The sequence below is a fragment of the Chiloscyllium plagiosum genome, unplaced genomic scaffold, assembly GCF_037043375.1.
Source record: "Chiloscyllium plagiosum isolate Xiang-an unplaced genomic scaffold, Cpla_swu_hap1 HiC_scaffold_10, whole genome shotgun sequence".
NCBI classification, from domain to species: Eukaryota; Metazoa; Chordata; class Chondrichthyes; order Orectolobiformes; family Hemiscylliidae; genus Chiloscyllium; species Chiloscyllium plagiosum.
Genome location: NW_028270148.1, coordinates 81792453 through 81818497, shown reverse-complemented (window position 1 = coordinate 81818497; position 26045 = coordinate 81792453). Strand labels below are relative to the sequence as shown.

General features: G+C 41.4%; 1 pseudogene; it reads right to left on the bottom strand.

The window, feature by feature from the left end:
* Window positions 1-5415: 5415 nt before the first annotated feature.
* LOC148148992 (syncytin-A-like) lies at window positions 5416-6759 on the bottom strand (annotated as a pseudogene).
* Between the last annotated feature and the right edge of the window lie 19286 nt (window positions 6760-26045).

Genomic DNA, 26045 nt, shown 5'->3' with positions numbered 1-26045 from the left:
GGAAACCAGACAAGCCTGGGAGTTTTGTTGGCCTAGTAACAAAAAGCATAAAGGAAGTTAAGTAACTGCCTCAGAGTGTACAAGATGATCAGAGGTTGGTTAAGGAGGAAGTGCCAGATCTGCTTAAAAAGTATACATGCAAGGGTAAAGTTTATTCACATAGGCCAGGAGTAGCAGATGAAGAGATTACACAGGATCCTTTCAGTCTGCAATGCTGAAGGATCAGGAGATATATACTCCTGAGGGACACTTGCCAGAAAAGGTAACAGAAATTCATGGTGAAACAAAAAGTGCTCAATTATGTAAAGTGAGGCTCGAGAATCCAGAGAAGAGCGGAGAATTTGTAGTAGGAGTATTGGACAAACTCTCAGCTCCAGGAATACAATTTGTCCTTGCAAAGGATATCACTAATTCACTGGTAGGTATGCTGCCTACTCTAGTTTATCCAGAAATTTTCCCAGATTGTGTGATCACAAGATCACAGATGCACAAGTTGAACCAGGAGAGATCAAAAGGCACAGATAAGGAAGCTGACATAGCTTTATCAGGGACTTTTTTGATCAGATAAGTGGGACAGAACAGGAGCAAATAGGTAAACAAGTTTCTTTAGCTCTGCTAAGCTGATTGAGTTACAGCAGAAAGATGAGAAGTAAAAACCATTGTATCAAAAGGCATACTCAGAGGATAATGAATGTATCCATGTTGTTATCACTTAACAAATGATGTCATAATGAGGAAATGGAGACCATCACACATTCAAGTGAATAAGAAATGGGCAGAAGTTCATCAAATTGTTTTGCCAGTACGATACAGAAAGGAGTTGCTGCGAGTGGCGCATGGAGCTACCACTTGGAGGTCATATAGAGGTGAGAAAAATGCAGACTTAAATACAAAGACATTTTTACTGGCCTGGACTACACAAGGATGCCATTGAATTTTGTGAGGTGTGTCATTCATGTCAGCTAATTGGAAAACCACAGGCAGCAATAAAACCTGCACCTTTAATGCAGCATTTGAAGAACCTTTCATAAGAGTCTTGATTGATTGCGTAAGTCCCCTACCTCAAACAAAAAGTGGGAATGAGTATTTATTAACAATAATGAACATGTCGACTAGATTTCCAGAGGCCATCCTATTATGCAGCATCACAGTGAAAGCCATATGGTACCCAATAGTTATGTGTGGACTATCGCAAAGTCTACGCAGTTACAAAAACTGATGCATATCCAATTCCACGGTTGGAGGACTGTGTCAAAAAGGTGGGACAAGCAATTTACATTTCTAAGCTGCACTTGCTCAGAGACTACTGACAAGTACATCTGTCAGAGAGAGCAAAGGCAATTTCAGCTTTTGTAATGCTAAATGGACTATATCAGTTCAAAGTCATGCCATTTGGCATGAAAAACACTCCAGCCACATTTCAGAGACTGACTAAATAAGGTCATTGCTGGGTTACCCAATTATGTTGTTTACATTGATGACCTGGTGGTTTTTAGTCATTCATGGAAGGAATATTTACAGCATTTATCGGATTTGTTCAATTGACTTTGCAAGGCAGGCTTGGTGGTAAACCTAGCTAAAAGTGAATGTTCAAAGCCCAAGTCGCCTTCCTGGGCCATGTTATTGGACATGGACAAATGACCCCACGGGATGTGAAAATGAAAGTATTGGGGAATTTCCCACACCATCGACAAATAAAGCAGTACTACAGTTCCTGGGGTGGAATGGATTTTACTAAAAGCTTGTGCCAAACTTTAGCAATGTGGCTGCTCCACTCACCGAATTTTTAAAAACAAAAGGGCAAGAAGTTTCAGTGGACAGCGGACTGTCAAAAGGCATTTGACAGCCAAAAAACTGTGTTAACCATTTCCTCAGTATTAGCCACCCTGGATTACATGAAGCCTTTCAAGGTTGCATTCGATGCCAGTGATGTGGGGTAGTCCTGCAGGAGGATGACCAGGGAATAGAAAGATCTATTGGGTATTTTTCCAGGAAGTTGAATGTTCATTAACCAAAATATTCAATGGTGGAGAAAGAGACTTTGAGCTTGGTGTTGGCATTACGACATTTCAGTGTTTATATTACCAGCAATGCATCAGAGACAATCGTGTACACTGTTCATAACCCATTGACATTTGTAGAAAAATTTAAGGACAAAAAAGGAAAATATGATCGCCGATGCGTTATCGGGACTCAACTGAGATACAGAGGCATTCAGTGGCGGATGTGCCATGGCCTGAATTTGCATGTGGTTGTGCATTTTTGCATGTGTACCATTGCTATGGTGTATATATGTGTTTTAGACTACTAACCAGTGTGTTTTTGCGGGGTTTTAAAAGTAAAGTCATCTTTTGATATTGATAGTTCATTTTTTAAAGGGGGGAGGTATCAAAGCTGATCCCTTGTTTCTAAAAGCGGTGCCTTTTCTCAAGGATACTGATGAGGGAGATGCCATGGGGCAGGATGATACTAGGCACATGGACACACAAGATGGCCACTGAGCTATTAGTTGCCCAACTTGATACACAAGATGGCCACTGGATCACAATATGGATAGAAACAGTAGAGCAGATACAGACACTACTTGGGGCCACCAGAATGCCAGCACAATGCACTCACAACCCAGCTGATTAGTTTAAGGCAAGAGAGAATACACATTAGCAACAAACACTGCCAGGGTCCAGCCAACACCTCTTATAGAAATGCTAACAGTTTGATACATATACAATACGAAATGCTAATAGCCAGGGCTGCAGTAATCATCCTTCTCAGGAAGAGTGATTAGCGCCCATAGATTTCCATGCAGACATTGAAACTGACAATGTCTGCACTGAAACTGACAATGACCACGCGAAAATTAACAAAGGTTGTGCTGGAACTGACAAAGACTGCATTGAATCTATCAATGGTTCTGCAATGATTGCCATAAACAAACCATGTTACAAAGACAATAATCTCATCACTGACCTATTGTATCACAAGATGTATAAAAGTTTCTTGACATGTGCTCTGGGTCAAGAGAAGACTTGCAGTTAACAACTGTGCTGTCGGTGTCTTTCTCTCCCCGGAGCTCCGGTATTTCCTTGTGTCATTGAAATTCAATTCTGACTCCGAGACTGGTGTTTTTCCCCACAACAATACTGTGTCCTTGTTATTTTTTCAGAGGAGGCATAAAACCCTTCCAACTCCAGGGTGACTAATTTGGTACAGGGATGATAAAGGATGTTGAGAGCCTTTTGTTTACAGATAAACAGATGAGACTTCAGGCGAAAGTGGTCATGTTTTAAAAGTAATCTGTATAATGAAAGGGGAGTGGTCAGCTCTCTTGCTGAGCAGTTCAATTCAGAACTAGTTAGGAGTTCAACTGTGTGGAAACAGTCTGTGAAACTCTCTCTCCTTCTACCCTTCTGACTTCAACCTGTAAGCAATTGTTCAATTTTTACTGTTTTTTTAAAGGGGGTTTGCTTATTGGGATTGTTGTGTAAATTCAGAAGAATAATCTCAACACCAGAACAGGGAGGTAAAGACCACTGAACTGACTTTCCAGTTTCACATTACCACCAAGAATCTATTTTCCCTTTTGGTTTTCTGTGCATTTGTGGTCACAGAGGAGTTTATAATAGGATTAGAGTTTTAGTTAGCAGAATTATCAATGAATGGTTTATTGCTGTATGCCTGTAGAGATAGTCTAATTATAACAAATTAATCTAATTACTTGTATTGTTTGCTGACTCTAGATTTTTTCAGACTGTTCGCTGGAATGGGGGAGTACAAGACTAGAGGGCACAGTTTTAGAGTAAAGATTAGAGTAGCGCTGGAAAAGCACAGTAGGTCAGGCTGCATCTAAGGAGCAGGAAAATCAACGATTTGGGCAAAAGCCCTTCATCAGGAAGGTTTAGAGTGAGAGGGGAAAGATATAAAAGAGACTTATGTAGGATCTTTTTCACACAGAGAGTGGTGCGTGTGTGTGGAATGGGCTGCTAGGGAAGTGGTGGAGGCTAGTACAAGTGCAAAATTTAAAAGGCATTTGTATGGATGTATGAATAGGAAGTGTTTGGAGTGAGATGGGCAGGGTGCTGGCAGATGGGATTAGGTTGGGATCGGATATCTGGTTGGTATGGACGGGTTGAACCAAAGGTCTGTTTCTGTACTGTACATATGCTAAGTCTCTAGATAACTGCAGCATTACTAGTCCAAGGGTTTTTCCCTATCTCAAAAACCTCGGGTGCTGCTTTAACTGAATAAGGTGGCAATCTCACTGATCCAAAAGCAATAGTCTTGTACAGCTAAAGATGTGCACCACTTGATTTTTCAAATTGCAAAACTCTTCTCATATTTTTGCTACATCATAATGTCTAATTTCCATTCTAGTTTATTCCAAAAAGGAAAAATATGTGATCCCTCCTGTTTAAATTTTTGGAGAGGAGAGTCCACCCTTCTTTTTTAAAAAAAGAGCTCAAGATACATAACACTACATTTTCTGGTTTTGAGCAAAGCAGACGTTGGGTGTGTCAGTTGTGCTAAGCCAACATTCAGAATACTAACCCTGGAAAGATTTGAGCGGTAAGCCTAATTATAATAAAATAGGTGCACTCAGAGAATACTTGCACAATCCAGTTTTAATTTTAGAATACTCTTGCCATGTTATTCACTATGCGTACAATACAATCATCTGGAACATTCACATATCGAACTGGATGTGGAGCTGGAAGGAACAGGACTGCTCTTCTGGCCACTGTGAGAAACAGAACTCACTCACAAATCAATCAGCCTGAGACAAAGCCTTGGAAACAAGAACAATTTATTACAGCCTTGCAAGGACCAGACGCTTCTGCAATCAAGCAGAAATGTGCACCAAAACAGAGCCTGTTAGCTTTCTTATTCAGTTTACAAGTTGCGGAATCATGCTTCCCTTTTCCCATCCTATCATAAGCCTATTACCTCACTTGTTAGTTATTTTCTTATCTGGCCATCCTGCTGTCCTTGTCTGCATTCTTTGTTCCTTGTTTGTTACAGCTTGTTCTTTTATCCAGTTTCTCTTATCATACTATAAGCTTTACTGTGAAATGCCCTTGCTGCTTCTTTTTGTGGTCAGCTACAACCCTTCATAGTTATTTCCTAGCTTAAAACTATTTTCTTTAAAAGACCCTCTATATTCATTAAAGTCTTAGCCTTAAGTATGCTACATGCACATGCTACATGCTACAAGAATTCCGCGACCGTTTGTATAATGTTCCCCTTTCCTTCCCCCACTACACCCCCTCCCCCACCTGCAAAAACAACATTTCTAATCTCCCATAATTCCCTCTTTTTCTTTTTCTCTAACTGTTGTTTTTGCACTTATTAAGTCTCCTTTAATTCATTTTTTTTTTATGTTCTGCCCTCTTATGCCTTTTGGCGATGAGGTTCACAATCTTACATTTTACATTTGAGTTGTTCGTCCCTTTGATGCATTCTTTGACTTTCTCTTTGTTGCATATCACCTGCTGATTGTAAAAGCATCTGATGATTTATTTGGGTTCCTTCCTCAAGGGATGTCATCAGTCGGCTCATTACCCATTTTAGGACATTGAACCCTACCACCAGACCCACTAATATCAATAATCCATAGATAGCTAGATTGACTAGCCACCTTCCCCAACCAGTCAATCCCCAATTGCCCCATTCCCATCCTTTTTCATTCTGGGACCGATTACCGGCCTTCCTTATCTTGGCAATTTTGTCTCGCACATGTTTGGAGATATCAGTAATGTTAGAGGAGACCTCAGGTATGTACGTACAACATTCCTCTCCAATTAGTGCACAGATACCACCCTTCTCTGCTAGAACATTATCCAGACCCATCCTGTTCTGAAGGGTCGTTAGCCTAATGGCAATCATTTCGGTCGTTATGGCTGCTACTTGGGATTGGGTTTCGGCCAACGCATAGCAGTATTGTTGGCCAACTCTTCCAGGGAAGCCACCAACTTTTGTATTTCTACTCCTGCTTGAGCGGTCCAATACATAGGTATCAAAGTCCAGAGGAGGCGATCTCCTTCGGTTACTTTCCGGGTTACTCGCTTTCCTCCCTATTTATTCCAAGGTAATTTTGGGGCTCTCTTTAACAGCCTGAAGTGGGGAATTATATAGGCGAGGTAGCAGCAGCCACTCCAGCCTTTCTGGCTTTGAGGCAGTGTTTGATCAACATCATAACATGCATGCATTCCTATACATTCAGTCACGCGAATGTATTTCTCCCCAGGAATAAATAGATAGGCCTTCAGGCCGCATACCCAATATGTTCCGTTTAATATTTGGGGAATGGTCGTGGCAGTGGTTTGGCTGGTGTAGACACAAGATGATTTTCCTAATCAGAAAGGTGCTGTATCATTCTGATTACAGAAACAAGTGGTATTTACTGCTCCTTTCGGGGGGAAACTCTAAGGCCATCGATAGCACCCAGAGTTTTTGGGGCTGGTTGAGGGAACCATCCCACAAAGTTATAATTACCCCTTTCAAATCTCCAAGTTGTATCATTTGAGCCTGAGTCAAATTGTTGTACATCGTACACTTCTTCTTTGGTAAGTGGTATTACCGTGAGAGGAATTCCGGATTCCCCATGGTGTGGGATCTCAGCACATACCCAACAGTCAGTATGCCCCTTTAGTTTAGCATAATTCTGACATAAAGCAGTAAAATGATTTCCCCCCCCCCCCCCCCCCCCCCCCCCTTGGCAGCTAGCGCCAATATTATCATGACAACATAAAGCTGACCATTCATTTCAGCTCACAACCCTATCTGTCTATTCCCTAACCCTTTAAATACCAGGGAGGAGTGAACCCATGCAACACTTACAATTGTTTTGGGATACAGTTTTTTTTTAACCAATACTTAATAGTCTCTTATCTCAGTCCATTCTTTTTGCTCAGCTTGATTTTCAGAGGGTTGTCTGTGGGATGTGCTTGCCACTCTGCCGGAGGGGAAGGAGTGTCCACCGGGCCCTTAACACGAGTGTGATGACTCCACCCTTTTTCAGCAGTTCGGACGGCTGTTTCAGTAGTCAGGAGGGTTAGGAACGGTCCCTCCCAGCTTGGGTGCAGTTTGGTATCTTTCCAGGTCTTTATCAGGACCCAATCACACGGTCGTATCTGATGTACTGCGAACTCAAGTGGAGGTGTCTGAGTCAACAGACCCTTCTTCCAAAGAAGAGCCGAGCGCCACAATAGTTCTTTAAAAACTTATCATTGAACTCTACAGTTGGTAATTCCCATCTTCCACCCAAGAAAGGTAATCCAAACATCATCTCATAAGGAGAGAGGCCTATATCATGTCTAGGTGCAGTCCTAATGTGTAGCAACACGATAGGTAAACATTTTGTCCATGGTAATCGAGTCTCTAGGACTAGCTTAGACAATTGCTTCTTTAAGGTTTGATTCATTCGTTCCACCGTCCAAAGGAAGGCGGGTGCCAAGGAGTGTGGAATTCCCAAGAGATCTCTAATCCCGCCCTTACTTCTTGTAGGATCTTAGAGGTAAAATAGCTACCTTGGTCTGAATCTATACTTTCCACCACTCCATATCAAGGAATTATATGTTCTAAAAGAGTTTTCACTACTCCCTTTGAAGTAGCTGAGGACATTGGAAATGCCTCCACCCACCCAGTTAGGTGGTCCATTAGGACTAATAAGTACTTTTGTTTCCCTACTGGGATGAATTCTGTGTAATCTACCTGTATTCTTTAAAAAGGTCTTACCCCAGGGTTTCTTCCACCTCTTGGCCCCCCTCTTGTTACTTTCTTATTAATCTTTTGGCAAGTCGGCATCCTGCGCATACCTGCTTGGCTAATGTGTATATCCCTTTACATCCGTATTTCCTTAACACTATGTCACACATAGCTTGGGATCCCCAGTGACTGCCTTAATGCAAGGTGGTTAGGATGTTTCTCATAACTGGTTTACTTAATAACTCCCTTCAATCCGAGAAGATCCATCTTCCTTGGGTTGTCTTAGTGGCCCCCATTTCCTGGAATTCCTTTTCCTCTTCTTCCGTGTACATGGGGTTCACGGAAGGGGACTCCACTATGGGTGTGAGAACCCGTATTTTTGTTACTGTGTGGCTTATAGCTGCCTCTTTAGCTGCCTCGTCTGCTAGCCTATCCCTCTTGCTTCTAGAGTGTTCCCCTTCTGGTGCCCAGGTACATGGACTGTGGCTATTTCCTGGGGTAATTCCAAATTTTTCAACACTTGTCCTATCAACTCTTCGTGTATCAATTCCTTTCCCCGGCTATTGATTAGTCCACGTTCTTGCCATATTTTTCCGAAGGTATGTACCACCCCATAGGCATACTTACAGTCGGTGTAAATTGTCCCATCTTGATTCTCTAATTGTTTTAAAGCTTGGTTTAATGCATACAACTCACAAGTCTGGGCTGACCATGTGTTAGGCAACCGGTCAGCCTCAACCGTTCGATTCTCGTTACCGTCCACTACTGCATCTCCATTGTGTCTTTTTCCTTGTACTACTCTTGATGACCCGCCTATAAGCAGTCTGTCCCCGTCATGTAAGGGGATATCCTTTAGGTCCTGTCTAACTTTGGTTTGATATTCTATGATATCCAGGCAGTCATGTTCTAATTCTCATTTGTCTAGAGGTTCTCCCTTCCATAGGAAGGTAGCTGGATTTAGACTGGTGTCTGTCGCTAACACTAGGTCATCTCTCTCCATCAGGATGGTTTCGTATTTTAAGATTCGTGAGTCTGTTAACCATCTCCCTGCCGTTTGGTTTAACACAGTTCTAACTTGATGGGGGGTACTAACGACTAGCGCCCCTCCAAAAGTAAGTTTATGGCTTTCCTCTACCAGTATGGCAATGGCTGCTACTGCCAGTATACATTCAGGCCATCCCCTCGAGACAGGGTCCAAGATCTTGGACAGGAAGACTATAGGCTGTCTCTTTCCCTCTCCTTTCTGGGTTAACATTCCTAAGGCTGCTCCATTATTTACTGTCACAAAAAGGTGGAATGATTTATCTAGGGAGGGAAGGGCCAACACCGGAGCTCGTATTAGACTGTGCTTCAACTCATGTAACCCTTCCTTTTCCTCTTCTGTCCAGTGCAGTCTTTCATGTTTAGATTCTGTCAATTTGTAATATAACCCCTTCATTTTCTGGGCGTATGCTTCTATCCATAATCTACAATAGCCCACCAGCCCCAAGAACTTCCGTAATTCTCATTTGGTGGTCGGAAGGGGCAGTTCAATGATCCCTTTAATTCTCTCAGGGTTAATGCGCCTAGTGCCCTCACTAATAAGGTGTCCCAAGTATTTCACCTCTTTCTCTACATATTGCAATTTATTCCTAGATACTCTTAAACCCTGTTGCCCTAGGAAATTTAACAGTCTATTGGTGGCTAAACTCATGTCATCTCTTTTGTCCTGATACAAGTAAATCGTCCACATATTGTAACAATGACGTTCCCCGAGATATTTTATGTTGGTCCAGGACCGGTTCCAGTACTTGCCCGAATAGATTAGGTGATTCTGTGAATCCCTGGGGAAGTACCGTTCATCGGAACTGCTGTTTTCTACCAGTGTATAGGTTTTCCCATTCAAAAGCAAACATGTTGCGGCTTTCTGGGGCCAGAGGACAAGCCCAGAATGCATCTTTTAAATCTATTACACTAAACCAGCAGTGGTTACACGGTATTTTGCCTAGCAAAGTATATGGATTAGGTACCACCGGGTGTCGTGTTCGAACCAATCAGTTCAATGCCCTAAGATCCTGCACCAATCGAAAGGTTCCATCTGGTTTGCGGACGGGCAGTATTGGGGTATTAAAGGGCGACATACATGGTTCTAACAGTCCAGTTTTTACCAAAGAATCTATAACTGGTTGCAGACCTCTACTGCCTTCCAACGATACAGGGTATTGTCTAACCCGAACTGTCTCATCTTCTCGAGTCAATGTAATCACCAACGGAGTAATATTTAGATGCCCTGTGTTATCCGCTTTCACCCATACGTCAGGGCTGATTTGTTTTTCTTCACTAGGTGTTAACATAGCCATCGTTACAGTTACTGCACTATTCTCTACCCCAATTTTTAAGCCCAGCAATATAATCAAATCCCTACCTAATAGATTACTTCCAATGTCAGGACTATATAGTAATTGTCCTATCACTTCCTCATCACTTCTAATTAGGGTTGGTTCAAAAATAGGCACCAAGAATTCTTCGCCTTTTACTCCGGAAACTTTAACATACTCCTTAGTCAATTTAACACCGGTAGGTCTAAAACTTAGGGATGACCGTGCCGTGTCCACCAAAAATACTGCCTCCTCCCCTTCAGGTCCCACCTTTAAATTCATCAAGGGTTCCCGGTGGGTCTCAGGAGGAAGGAACCCCTGACTCCCCTAATCTTCATCTAAGGTCATTAGGGAAACGGCTTCCCGTTCTCGTGCTAATTCCGGGCATTCCCGTTTAAAATGCCCCACTTTCCCGCAATGGTAACACCCTGCCTGTTGCCTCTTTTCCTGGGTATCTGACCCTTGTCTTTCGTGTCTTCCCCTATCCTTTCTGTTATCCCTTCATCCCATTCTCCTTTTTGTTATTTCTTCTACTGCCGCCACCATCATTTTGGCTTTCTGTTTCTGCTTCACACTTTCTGTGCCTCACATAACAATTCTTCCATCTGTCTTTCACACCATCCATTGAATTTCTGTAATTTCTTTTGTTTGTCCGGCCATGATTTAGTTACAAACTGGACCTTTAAGAGTCCCTGTGCTATCGGATTATCGGAATCCATTCCCGAATACTTCCTTGTGGCCTCCTTGAGCCTTTTAAGAAATGCAGAAGGGGTTTCATCCTTCTCTTGTCGTACTTCAAAGGCCTTAACAAAGTTTTGTGATCTAGGTGCCGCCTCTTTAATTCCTAATATTACCATTTCTCATAGATCCCGCATTGACTCCTTATCTCTTCTGTCATTATTCTCCCAATGAGGGTCAACATTTCTGTTCTGCTGGGGCCCCTTCTTCCCCAACTGGGTGCTTCTTTTCCCATTCCTATAAAGCCGCTCTCCTAATCATACCTCGTTCTTCCCCTGAAAATAACGTTCCTAAAATTGCCATCAGTTCTCCCCAGGTATATAAATTAGGCCCTAGGAATTGCTCTAGTTGTTCGGCTAGTCCACCTGGATCCTCTATTAAACTTTTCATTTCCTTTTTAAAGGCCCTAACTTCACTGCTAGTTAAGGGAGCGTTTACATATCTGATTGTACCTTCCCCAATCGGAACCTCTCGTAAGGGACATCATTTTACATTTTCCATTACCTCTGCCTCTCCTTTACGTGTGGTGGCTTGAGTGATTCTGAGCCCACTAGATTCTGCATCTTTTAGTTCAGAGTCCGTTCCTTTTTCTGTGCCTGGACTCAGTTCTACTTCGGGAGCTGTAGGCTCGTGCCGGGGAGTAGTATATGGGGGCGGCTTCCCTTGTTCATTCTTTTTCTGTTCTTCCCCTGATTCCTCCATATTCATGGGACATAATTTTACTCCAACGGTTCCCATCCAACAAGCCGCATAATCGGATTCTTTTTGACTGTACGGTTCTTTTCGATTGACATATATATTAAGATCTTGACACAGCCAATTCTTATCTGACCCATATTTGGGCCAAAAAATACCAGGCACCTTAATACTTTCTCTAGTCCAGACAAAACATCAATCGTTTATCTTTGTAGCCTTATCTTTCTCCCGCGTCCGGGAGTTGTGTTCCCAATTACCCAACACTTTCCCCAAAGGACTGTCGGGCAGGATATATCCCCCTTTAACGTTATTTGCAGATCGATCGTTACACAGGCAACTCCCCTTGCCTCCCATTATTGCAAATTTAATTAATCTGGCCAATTATATGCTTTTTGAGACTTCAACTGTTAACATTCAATCACCAACAAACAAATGTGCATTCATACCGAATCACAAAGGGTTAAACTTTATACTAGCTGTACAGCTCTTTTCTCTGTGTGTGTGTCTGTGTGTGTGCGTGTGTGTCTCACAGACACTTTGAGCTTCCCGCAACAACTCCTCTAGGTTTTGAATATTTTTCTGAATGTCTGGCCATAAGTTAGTTACGAAGTGCACCCTCAGTAGCCGGTCAGCTACTAGCTCTTCTGACACGGGCTGTTTTCCATTGACATATGCTTTATTTTATATATTGCCAATTTCCCGTACTTAGGTACGTCCCGACCACCAAGGCAATACTGAAGGTTTCTTTTCTTACCTTGGTCTGTGCACAGAGTTACCTGGTCATTTCGGTGCACCCCGTCCTGCGGCAATTCCTGCAGCAAATACTGATGCCCCCTGGCACCCAGATATATCCTTTAAGACCTTTCCCTACCTGGGTTTTGTGCACAAGAGTTGCCCGACCGAACCTGCCGCATCTGCCCACCTTGTTTCCAGGGTCTCCCAATCCGGTTCATACTCGCCCAAATCATGAACTACAAGCAAGGGAGTCGGAGATCACCGAAATCGGCAAGGTGCACCTCCCCCATCGTCCCAAGAGTGTTGAGTGGTCAGAGTTTTGGATTCCGGATGAGCCCCCAAATTGTGAGAAACAGAACTCACTCACAAATCAATCAGCCTGAGACAAAGCCTTGGAAACAAGAACAATTTATTACAGCCTTGCAGGACCAGACGCTTCTGCAATCAAGCAGAAATGTGCACCAAAACAGAGCCTGTTAGCTTTCTTATTCAGTTTACAAGTTGCGGAATCATGCTTCCCTTTTCCCATCCTATCATAAGCCGATTACCTCACTTGTTAGTTATTTTCTTATCTGGCCATCCTGCTGTCCTTGTCTGCATTCTTTGTTCCTTGTTTGTTACAGCTTGTTCTTTTATCCAGTTTCTCTTATCATACTATAAGCTTTACTGTGAAATGCCCTTGCTGCTTCTTTTTGTGGTCAGCTACAACCCTTCATAGTTATTTCCTAGCTTAAAACTATTTTCTTTAAAAGACCCTCTATATTCATTAAAGTCTTAGCCTTAAGTATGCTACATGCACATGCTACATGCTACAAGAATTCCGTGACCATTTGTATAATGTTCCCCTTTCCTTCCCCCACTACACCCCCTCCCCCACCTGCAAAAACAACATTTCTAATCTCCCACACCATCCAGTAGAAAAATACTCAGAACTGTGTTATCCCAGCTACTGACATTTTATTGTATATCATCAGTCAAAATCATAATTATCCAAATGTCCTCATTTACTTGAGGGGTGCTCAAGTATTGCAAAGCTTCAAGTATAACAGTTCACTGCAGTACAAAAGTTACGTGGAAATAAGGCCAAAGTCCAATTTTGGGTTCAAAATGAGCCTTTGGTCATGCACAAATCTTAGAATACTAAGTGGATTTAAGATTAGCTTTTTCATTTGAAATTCAAATGAATCCAAATAGCTTGTATGGCCAAGTCACATAAGACTGCCAGTTAGAAATTGAATCAAACAGTGTGGTGCTGGAAAAACACAGCAGGTCAGGCAGCCTCCAAGGAGCAGGAGAGTCAACATTTTGGGCATAAGCCCTTCATCAGAAATGTGGGGTTGGGGGGGGGGGAGCAAGAGATAAAATGGAATGTGGGAGTGGGGATTGGGGAAAAAGATAGCTGAGAAGGAGATAGGCAGATGCAATGGGGTTGAATAGGGGAGGGTGGAGTGTATAGATAGGAGGGAAGATGGACAGGTAGGACAGTTCAAGACGGCAGTGCCTAGTTAGAGGATTGGATCTGGGTTGAGGTGGGGGGAGGGGAAATTAGGAAACTAGTGAAGTTGATGTTAATGCCGTGTGGTTGAAGGGTGCCAAGGTGGAAGATGAGGTGTTCTTCCTCCAGCTGTTGGGTGGCTTGGATTTGGCAGTGGAGGAGGCCTAGGACTAGGATTTGAAATTGAGTAGGCGAAAGTGAGGACTGCAGATGCTGGAGGTTAGAGTCGAGTGTGGTGCTGGAAAAGCACAGGAATGGATTCCTGATGAAGGGCTTTTGCACGAATCATCGATTCTTCTGCTCCTCGGATGCTGCCTGACCTGTGCTTTTCCAGCACCACACTGTTGCATGAAATTGAGTCCAGTGAGACCAAATGATTAGCTTTGGGAATTTGTTTAGGAAGTTTTAAGAGTTGATCTAAAATCTCATCAAGTTTGCATTTAGTGTTAAGCTTAAGTGTAACAGTAAATTATGTTTCCTATAATCTTAGTTAGTGATAAACAAATTAACTGCTAACGACAGCAGCAGTTACTTAATTTCATAGTAAGTATGAACTGGTTTCCAGATCAATAGTTACTGACCAGCTCGCTGGAATTTCAGCAAAAATCAATTCAAGAGTTTTAGTAAACACGCAAAGTAAAATCACGCAAAGGTGCAGCTTTACCTGAGTGCACAAAGAACAATCCACTAACTCTGAGAATTTGCAAGTGAGGGTATTCAGTGCATTAAGAGTAGAGCTGCTGTTCTGGTCTTTTGCAAGAAGGAACCAGCCAATTAAGGTTGTTGCAAGAGTGAGACCTGAGAACTGAAGCTCAAAGACATTAATTAGGAGATCAGGTCACAATGTTGTTGTGTTTAAGCTATTTTGCCTCTCTACACCGGTACTGGGGACATATTAAAAAAAGGTAGTATTTGCCTAGACTGGTGACAGCAGGTAACTATGCCTGTGTTCTTACTTGGGAACATGCATGCGTACAGTTCCAGCACAATAGTCCATCATGTAGATTTTATGTGACACCATGCGCAAGTGCAGGAAAGAATGTGTGATTTTGAATGGTGTTTCAGTGGTGGGGTGGGGGGATTGCAAGTTTGGGGGTGGGGGCTGGGGGGGAGAGAGCAGGGGGTACAGAATCCCCCAAAATGAGAAGAGGAGCCAGCAGACAGGGGTTGTGAATGGGCAACAAGGGGAGGCCCAGGACATGGGATGGGGGGAGCACGTAATGAATACCCATTAGTTGGGAGTCCCTTTCCTCCTCTGTCTCCCTTCTTCTGTGCTTACTCAACTCTCTTCACTCCAAATCCACTGTGGTTCTCTTTCTTTCTCACCCAACCTACCCCCCTCATGTTCTCCTGGGTCCACATTCTTCATCTCCCAGTTCTAACCTCCTCCCCCCTGGCATTCCCCCAAAGTCTGCACACATGTGATTTAAGGTGGTGCATAATGCGCATGTGCTGGTGCCAGCAGATGCCATTATTAAAAAATGCTTAATTAGATCTATAGCTTAACTAGGTAATTTGGCTATGGATACATGATGAGTGATATTTGACAGCTGAACCCTATCACTTGAATGAGATATAATAAGGATGACAGAACAAGTGACATGTGGCAGCTGGTGGATATCTGTGAACCATGGCAACTATATCTGCAATAGAGTCATAGAAATGTACAGCCTGTAAACAGTTCAATTCATCCATTCCCACCAGATAGCCTAACATAATCTAGTCCCATTTGTCAGCATTCGGCCCATATCCCTCTAAACTATTCCTATTTATAAACCTATCTAGATGCCTTTAAATGCTGCAATTGTACCAGCTCCGACTACTTCCTCCGGCAGCTTATTCCATACATGCACAACCCTCTGCATGAAAATGTGCCCCTTAGGTCCCTTTTATATCTTTCTCCTCTCACCCTCAACCTATGCCCTCTAGTTCTGGACTCTCCCACCCCAGGGAAATGACTTTGTCTATTTATCCTATCCATGCCCCTCATGACTTTATAAACCTCTAAAAGGTCAACATTCAGTCTCCAACACTCCAGGGAAAATAGTCCCAACCTATTCGGCATCTCCCTGTAGCTCAAATCCTCCAATCCTGGCAACATCCTTGTAAGTCTTTTCTGAACCCTTTGATTTTTCACAATATTCTTCTGATAGGAAGGAGACTGGAACTGTACACAATATTCCTAATGGCCTAACCAACGTCCTGTACAGCCGCTAACTCCTGTACTCAATACGCTAGCCAATAAAGAAAAGCACACCAAATGCCTTCTTCACTATCCTATCTACCTGCGACTCTACTTTCAAGGAATTATGAACCTGTACTCCAAGGTCTACAACTTGAAGAATTAAGTTCCAATCTGATGAGCAAGAGTCAAGCTTCAGACATTGAGATGCATCAGGAAGGGGAAAGCTTACCTAGACACTTTGTTACAGAAGGTACCACTTAGGCTACTTCTTTGCATTTTATTCAAATTTGGTCATGGCAGCTGTTAAGGTAGGTAAGGAGATGAACTGTTAGCTAACATTTATGTTTGGATTGTGGGTAACAGCTTGTGTTAAAAGAGAAACAGGCTTTTGTTTATTCATGAGACCAAGCCTGAAAGTTAGTTTCAATTTGGTTACTGACCAAACGGTTCTGCAGATGCTTTGTCACCAAGGAGCAGTATTATATTTAAACAGATAGCAGAAGTTGACTATTAGCAATATCAGTACCTGGGAATTGGTTCCAATATATGTGGAAAGAAAACAGCAGACGTTGCATGAAGAGAGGGTCAATCTATAAAGGAGTTTGAATTTGGTTTTGGACTGTGATTTTTGTGAGAAAGAGGTGCCGATGGTACAGCATAAAAAATTTGAAAGCTCCTTGTCTAACCTCCCGTGAGAATCTCTCGGTATCTCAGAGAATATCAAACTGTAAAGATGATCCTGTTCGACACCTTCAGAAAATCAAACAAGAAAATATCATTTATGCCTGTGGAACAATGCACCACGTAAGCCACTTAAGTAAACTGACCAGTTTTGTTATTTTCTTTTATTTTTCCCTTAACTGTTTTTGCTTGTCTGTCTCTTTTTCAGCCCCATTCACATTCAGAAGAAAGACTGTTAGATTGAAAGCAAAGGCAAATTAGATTTGATTGCTGTTTAATTTTACTCCATTAAAGTTACTTCATTGTTAATAAGGAAAGATCCCCGTGTATAAAGCAGTCACCTTTCTGACTCTTCTGTATGACTCTGTTACTTGGCTTCAATTTGCAGTCTTGAGAACATGATAGCCTCTTCCTTGAGTCATCATACAAATCAGTTTAGAGACTTCTTCAGCTTCAAATAATGCCTTCAGGATTTTAATAAACACTTATGGTTTGGAACTTTTTAAACTAAATTCCTTACAGAGGTAACCCCTTTCTTAACGATTCTAAACTAACTACTTTCTTTAGAATCAATTATTTTATATATCCAATTTCAACCAAGGCTCCTGCAAACCATAGAAATTAAAAAGGTCTTTCCCCCCCACGAATGCTACCGAAGGCACCACTTCTGTACCTCTGACCCCCATGGTGAGGTCACTTCTGTTGGTAACATCATCCATGATCCCATAAGCACACCCACAGCCTCCGCCCCCACATCAGGTCCTGACTCCCAGTTCTGCCAGTTTTTACCATTCCCCAAGGCCTGTCCCTCACTGAGGATGAATGATCAGTCCTCAGTAAAGGCCTCACCTTCACCCCTTTATGCTCCCGAATCAATTAATTCAATATGCATTGCAACACCCACTCCAACGCTTTCCACTCCAACCCCAACGTCACCATCAAACCAGCAGACAAGGAGGATGCAGTGGTAGTTTGGCACACCGACCTCTACATCGCTGAAGCCATACGCAAACTCGCGGACCTCCTCCTACTGTCTCCTCGACCACGACCTCACCTCCCATCACCAAACCAGCATCTCCCACACCATCCACAACCTCATCACCTCAGGGGATCTCCCATCAACAGCCTCCAACCTCATAATCCGGGAATACTGTACCGCCCGGTTCAACCTCCTACTCAAAATTCACAAACCTGACTGCCCCAGTCGACCCACTGTCTCAATCCTCATTCCAGATGAAGAGCTTATACTCAAAAAGTCAACTCTCCTGCCCCTTGGTTACTACATGACCACCTGTGCTTTTCAACCATCACACTTTTTGACACTGATCTCCAGCATCTGTAGTCCTCACTTTGTCCATTCCTAAAGCTCTCTCAATATAAACAAGTTCCCATTAGCTTCCAAGAACTCTTTCACAATGCTTTTTTTAAAGAAAATCTATCTTGGCTACAGGAATACTTACAACTTCATTTACTAAACATCATCAGACGCTGCGAAAACCCACATGCCACCAGTTCAAAATCCAAAATAAATGATGCAAACCTTATACATAAATCATATACCTTGCATCAAAATGTGGTTGAATCCTTTCTCCAACTGTTGTGAAATCAAAACTGGCAAAATGATCACCGCATTATAGGAAGGATTTGGAAACTTTGGAAAGGGTGCAAAGGAGATTTACTAGGATGTTGCCTGGTATGGAGGGAAGGTCTTATGAGGAAAGGCTGAGGGACTTGAGGCAGTTTTGTTACAGAGAAGAAGGTTGAGAGGTGACTTAATTGAGACATATAAGGTAATCAGAGTGTTAACAGGGTGGACACTGAGAGCATTTTTCCTTGGATGGCAATGGCTAGCATGAGGGGACATAGCTATAAATTGAGGGGTAATAAGTAAAGGACAGATGTCAGAGACAGTTTCTTTACTCAGAGGGTAGTAGGGGCGTGGAACGCACTGCTTGCAACTGTGGTAGAGTTGCTACTTTATGGGCATTTAAATGGTCATTGGATAAACATATGGATGAAAATGGAATAATGTAGGAGAGAAAGACTTCAGATTGGTTCCACAGGTTGGTGCAACATCCAGGGCCGAGGGCCTGTACTGCCATGTAATGTTCTATGTTCTTTGTTCTATGTTCTAAAACATTCATTCGGTGCATATAATTGGAAACAGGTGACATATTCTAAGTAAAAACCTTTAAGACATTCCAAAATAAAAGTTCAATGAGAAAATTAAATCATATTGATGTAAACTATGTATTTTTAAAAATACAAATGTGATTATTTTTAAAACAAACTGGCATACTCAAACTTTAAATATATTATTCCATAAACAGCTTTAAACATTTTTATGCAAAAGTATACATGTTGTACAAATATGTAGTTTTATTTACAATGATACAATCATAATGTAACATTGTTAAACAACACTAATCAATGAGATGTACCAGAGAAAGAATAACTGCAGATCAAGTTATGGCCACTGGTTGGGCATAAAAGATATAGCAACACATTTTAGACTTGTTTTGCTGCAACTGGGTTCACTTACCCTTTTATTATTTTGTTACAAAGAAATGTACTTTTCCCATTCCAAAATATGAAGATATTAACTTTCTATGTCTTTCTCCTGCTTGCCTGCTGTGTTTCCAGAAGAACTGCAGGAATACCAAAGAAATGATACTGTGACATTTATTTTAATTCTTGCCTTCATTTATCTTTTTGATAACATTTACGAGTATAAGAATTCATCTCTCTGTACTCTGTTAGTAAGACTTTCTTGGTAAGTTGAACGAACTGAGGTAATTGAAACAAGAACATACAGTTAGTTATTTTATGTAACTGCTTGAAAGGAGAGAAAGAAAGTTCAAAGAAATGCACTGGAAGGTGAATGGACAAATCAAAGATCGCCAATACATGCTCCAAATGTGAAATGAAAGAACAAATTAAGTCTCCTTGAAGCCCAGAGTAGAGATTACTTTATAGTTAACTACTCTGCCCACTTTGTAAGCAAATTCATAAGCTTTATATATATATTGCTCCTTAAAGTGAGAAAGAAATTTACGTTGTGCCACTCAGGATGTCCTAAAGCACTTTTTTAAAATAGTCGCTATTGTAAAGCAGGCAAATTTGGCAATTCATTTATGCTCATCAGGAAACCATAAACAACAATGAAATAACTGACCAGATAATCATTTTGGTATTATTGTCTGAAGGATATTTAATGTCCAGGACACCAGAACATTCCTCTTCTTTGAATGGTGCTACCTTAAGGGAGTTTTTTTGACAGGATTGCCACTGAACTACACTGAAGTGACAACCTGAACTTTGTGTTCAAGACTCTAAGGTGGGGTCTGAGTCCAGAGTTCTTCTGACCCAGACCTGGAATAAGGAAGGACATTCTACAACAGCAATAAGGTGCCATATGAACCATAATAATTGAATATTCCTGCCTCAACCTTTTATTTATAATCTAACTGACAAAGCCACCACCAAGTCTTTCCTTTTATCCCCATTACTACCTCAATGCTGACATTCTTTGTCACAGACTGCTAAAAGGTATTTGACACCTGAAGTCACTTACAACTGATCTTTCAAGCTCCTAAGTTATAAACTTGAGGATCATACTAGAGCCAAAAGGTAAGCACTGATTTTTCTGCTATCAACCACATCCTCATATGTACCTCGCACTCCCCACCCACCCACACGCCCCTTCCTTTCCACTATCAACTCATCAGAACAGATACAAGACTATCACCACCAGTGCCATCTTTCAAACCTTTTCTTTGCTCATCAGGTCAAACCTCTGTACATCAATTCTATTTTCATACTACTACTTTAGTTTCTTGTCATTGTCTATGAACCAATTCTGACCCAGATCACATTTTAAAAATGTTTACTTTCCTTTTGGTGATGCCTGTACTGTTGATTCATGGATATAATTGATCCCCCTGTTATTAATCTATCTAGGAATCCAGCAATGGAGAAGATCATCATTTAAAACCACCCTCCTTCGCACCGCTTAGTGCCACATTGGTAGGTATGTATGGGGTGGAAATCAGGAAATATGGGGTCTTGGGGGGAGGACGTATGGTGCCAGATTGGTGAGGTTGATAGGGTATCTGTTAGGTGAAAGGGTAGAATGCCAACTGACTGAGGTGGCTGTAGTGTGCCAAGGAAGTGATAAAGTGCTGTGGTTAGGTCAAGGGTATTTGTTTCACGTCTACATCTTTCTCAAGAGTGGAGTCATTTTGGGAACACATATTTATAATTAAGGACCATGAGGCCTGGATTATGAAACTGTTGTAACATTCTGGATTAAAAAGTGTTTATCAGGACTTTGAAGGAATATGTGATTTCTTGCAATGGTTCACTATTGCTGTGATGCATCTGTTAATTACTGAAAAATAAACTAAATTTGGAGACGAGACACGTAAAGCTTTGAAGAAATATACGAGATACTGTTCATGGTTTTAAATACTGGACTATAAAACCAAAAGAAATACAGACAGGTGTAGGTCAGACAGTCCGTCAAACCAACTCTGCCATTCAATAGGATCATCACTGGTTTGACATTCCTCATACATACTTTCCTGCCTTTTCTCTGTAACCCTTGATTTCTCCTACTGATAAAGAAGCTATCTGTCTCAGTCTTAAATATATACACAGACTCTGCCCCCACAGTTCTCTGTGGAAATGGGTTCCAAAGACTCACAATGCTCAAAGAAATTCCTCCTCATCTCGGTCTTAAATTGAGACCCTTTTACGCCTAGACTCTCCCATGAAGGGAACCATCCTTTCAGCATTTACCATGTCAAGTCCCTTAAGAATGCTATATGTTCCAATGAGATCATGTCTTATTCTTCTAAACTCCAATGAGTAGAGTCCCAACTTGTTTAGCCTTTGCTCAAAAGACAATTCCTCCAATATAGAACAATTTTCACTGTGTTTTGTAATAAGATATAGATGACAATAAATAAAATCAAATCATTCTCATAAACTTTCCCTGAACCATCTCCAATGAAATGATATCTCTCCTTAAATAAGGAATCAAAACTGCCCACAGGACTCCAGTCATGGTCTCACCAACATCTTGCACGGTTGCAGTGAGACTCCCTACTCTAATAGTCCAACCACCTTGAAATAAGGGTCAATATTCTATTAGCTTTCTTGGTTAAATGCTACACGTGTGTGCTAACTTTCTCTGTTTCATGCACAAGTACCTCCCAAGTCCCTTTGTGTTGCTGCTTTCTGCAGTATTTCTCTATTTAGAGAATATTCTGTTTAGATTAGATTTTTTAGATTACATTACAGTGTGGAAACAGGCCCTTCGGCCCAACATGTCCACACCGACCCGCTGAAGCGCAACCCACCCATACCCCTACATTTACCCCTTACCTAACACTACGGGCAATTTAGTATGGCCAATTCACCTGCACATCTTTGGACTGTGGGAGGAAACCGGAGCACCCGGAGGAAACCCACGCAGACACGGGGAGAATGTGCAAACTCCACACAGTCAGTCGCCTGAGGTGGGAATTGAACCCGGGTCTCAGGCGCTGTGAGGCAGCAGTGCTAACCACTGTGCCACCATGCCGCCCGTGTTCTTTTGTTCCCTCTTCTAAAATGAACAACTCTGCATTTTCCCACATTATACTCCATTTGCCAACTTTTTGCCCATTTACTTAACCTATCTCTTTGTATAGTGTTTGTTATCTCTCTGACAATCTGCCTTTCCAACTATTTTTATGCTGTGAACAAACTTTCAACTTTATTTGTAAGAAATAGGGCCCAAGTGATGAAGGTTACCTAGCAATATTCTTCTGGAATTAGTTCCTGTTTTCCAGTACACCTGGACATACCAGCAGAAGAAAAATGAACCTTGAAAATATGCAGTACAAAAGTTTTTTTTTTCCCTGAAAAAGCAGCAGGCACACCTTACAGCAAGACAGGTTGCAGAAATCTATCTAAATGAAATATTTCTGCAAATTCCAAGTTCCAAATATCAATATCCTTGACCACTTCATAAAACTTAAAAATTGAGCTCTTACTTCTGATCAAAGACTTAAGCCTAACTAATTTGCCATTTGAACTGACTTCTGATCTGAAGATTTTCTGTCATTCTATGACAGACAGTATTTTGCTGTCATTGACAGGAAAGTCAAGGAATCATGAAAAACAATTGCATTTTTATCCTTGGAGTTCAGACACTTGGCCCACAGGGTTTGTTTTGCCCATTTTGCCTGATTTTTTAAAAAAGCTATAACGTGCCTGCAGAGCTATATTGTCTGGATTGTCATGTGAATGTGTTTGTCTGAGATTAAGTAATTAAGTAAATTATTCTTTAATTCCAGAATAAAACTTGATATTTAAACAACTGGAAAAACTGTTTAACAAATTGGTTGTTTATAATAACTAAATTATTTTGAGGTTCATTAAAAAAAGCTTGGTGAAAATCTAATTTATTCTGGAAACTTTAATAAGGGGAAACAATTCTGGTCAATTTGGTACTTGAATCAAAACATTCATACTAATGAAATGGTTCATGGAGTAGATACCTAGATTATTGCTGCATTGCCCCATCAAAAGTTATCACCTACGTCCTATTCTGCCTCAGTCCATCTGACATCTGACGTTTCATCAGAAAATCAGATGGCTAAAGTCACAGCCAAGCTCTTGTTATTTGTAGATAATGAGTTCAATGATAGCCTGCTAAATCCCTTGTTTCATCCTCCACAAATGTCATCTCATGCAAAACTGAAAGAAGACCCATATCAGACTTGAAATGTTAATTCTGTTTCTCTCTCCACTGATGAGCCGAGTTGCTCCAGTACTTCTGGTTTTTGTCTCAAGTTTAATATTCTCATCCTTGTATTTGAATTTCACCCTATTAGCAGCAATTCTCCTGAAATTTCTGATGCCATGTGGTATATTACCCCTCGCTTCAATCCACCACACATTGCCAAACATTCCATTGCCTTACACTCGAAGTTCCTTCACAAAACAACCCTCCTTCTTGAAGAGCTTCCATAAAAAAACAGCTTTTTGCCTTTTGTAAGGCAGTGCCACTGAAATATTATATAGGAAATTCGTAATGGGAAAGTTTATGCAATTCATTATTTATGAACCACTTTTAATGTTGTACCACCCCCTCTGAAGTGGCATGCAACCCTGGATTTTGCTTTTATACTGTTGCGGATTGGGGGAAAGGAAGGGTGGAGATACAAAAGTTAGATGCAGAACAGAAAGGAGCAGCACCATAACCAAAAGTGGTAGAGATTGGAGAAGGAAAAGGCATGCACAGTGGAGGGAGAAAGGTGGTCTGGTGTGGAATGCAGGCAGGGGAGAGTGTGCCCAGTGCAGGAGAAAGGGAATCAGGTGCAGAACAGGGAAAGTGATGATTATGCCTCATGGTTGGACAATGGGGGTGGGGATTAGCATGCCCAATGGAGGGGTTTGGGGTGAAGCAGGTGAAGGATGCCAAATATGGAAGAGAGGGGTGTCTGGTGCAGCATGGATGAAGGGATTTCAGGTCCTGAGGGTATCTGGAGTTGATGGGTTCTATGTGGTCTGGGAGAACAGTACTTGGATCAGGGGAGAGGGGTGGTGAGTTAGGAGTATTTGCTCAGGAGTTGGACTATATATTTAGTTATTTAACATTTAACATTTCCTGTGTAGCTATTTACTTAGTTGGAATGTTCGGAATTCTCTGAATTAAATAGAAACTTAAATAGAGAAATTGTTGAATGGAATTGTCTATGTATTGGGTAATTCCTCAGGAGTACCCTATTTTGGGAACTCCATTGGGTTCCAGTGCACAACTCCCATCTATGCTGGAATGATGAAAGTCTGGCCATCAGAAAATACAGGCCAAAGACTTCATACACTTTTTTTTATAACTGACATAAACAAATATTCAACTTTGAATTCAATTGATAGAGTTATATACGATCCTTTTCAGTCATAAAAGCATTCACAATTAGTCTATGCTTTATGGACAAAATCACTTACTTAACCAAATACTGCTATGTATATATATATATATATATATATGTGTGTGTGTGTACACTCACATTTACAGTAAGCTAGTTGTTTATTAACGTTAAGCTGAAGTGATGGGGGTACCCTGTTCCTTTATTAATCATTAGTTAGATTACACTGAAGATGGTGTGTTGTCTGATCAACACTACAAAAAAGATATTGCAGCTGTTGGGAGTATACAAAAGCACACGACCACAATGATCGATGGATTGCAGTTAATGGAAAAGAGAAGGCTGGGAGGTGATATGGTTGTGTTATTTTGGGACGCTAAATAAACTAGAAAATTTTGGTCGTGACAAGCTATTTCATCTTGTCCATAAATGAACCAGAGGACATGGCCTGCACAAGAGGCTAGAAGCAGCAAGTATTAATTCATTCAAAAGGAAATTAGTCATATCTTTCAGAAAAAAAGCTAATTTGAGGCATGACCAACAGAAGATTTATCAGAGGTGTTTAAAGTCATGAAGATTTAGACAGAATAACAAACAGAAGTTATTTCACAATGCTGAATAATCAATAGATAAAAGTATAGATTCATGGTGATTTGCATAAGAACTAGAAAAAAAATCCAAGGAAAAACATTGTATGCAATGATTGGTTCAGATTAGATTAGCTTCCCTACAATGTGGAAACAGGCCCTTTGGCCCAACCAGTGCACACCGACCCTCCGAAGAGTAACCCACCCAGACCCATTTCCCCTCTGACTAATGCACCTAGCACTATGGGCAATTTAGCATGGCCAATTCACCTGACCTGCACATCTTTGGACAATGGGAGGAAACCCACGCAGACACGGGGAGAATGTGAAAACTCTACACATACAGTCACCCAAGGCTGGAATTGAACCTGGGACCTTGGTGCTGTGAGGCAGTAGTGCTAACCACTGAGCCACCGTGCCACCCAGCGTTGGAATGCACTGTCTGATTATGTGGGGATATAAATTAAGTAGCCTTCAAAAGGAGTTGGATGTTTCAAGGCTAGAACAATTAGAGAGATCACAGGAAAGAGGAGAATGGAACAGCTGGATTGCTCTTCGAAAGATTCGGCTCTGACTCAATAGGTTGAATGGCCTTCTTCCTTACGATACTGTTCAATGATTCTAGGCCATATTTTAAATTTAGAATGCTTGGGATAAACAGGTAACTTTGGATATACAGTGGAACCCTATGATTCTCAATGGGGAAGATTGCCTCACCTCACCTCAGTCTGCTGCAACTGCTTCTTAGAGATTAATTGACAAGGTTGGTACACAACTCTATTATTGCTATATCAATTATTTGGATGGTAGAAAGTAAATTAGGTTTACGCACTTATTTACTATCTTGGTTTGAATTGAGCTTTAGTCTGAGTTAGGATGTAAGAGTATGAGATATTGCACAGTTACAGTTCTTTAAAAGGGTGTGACTTTAAATTAAAAGCAAATTCA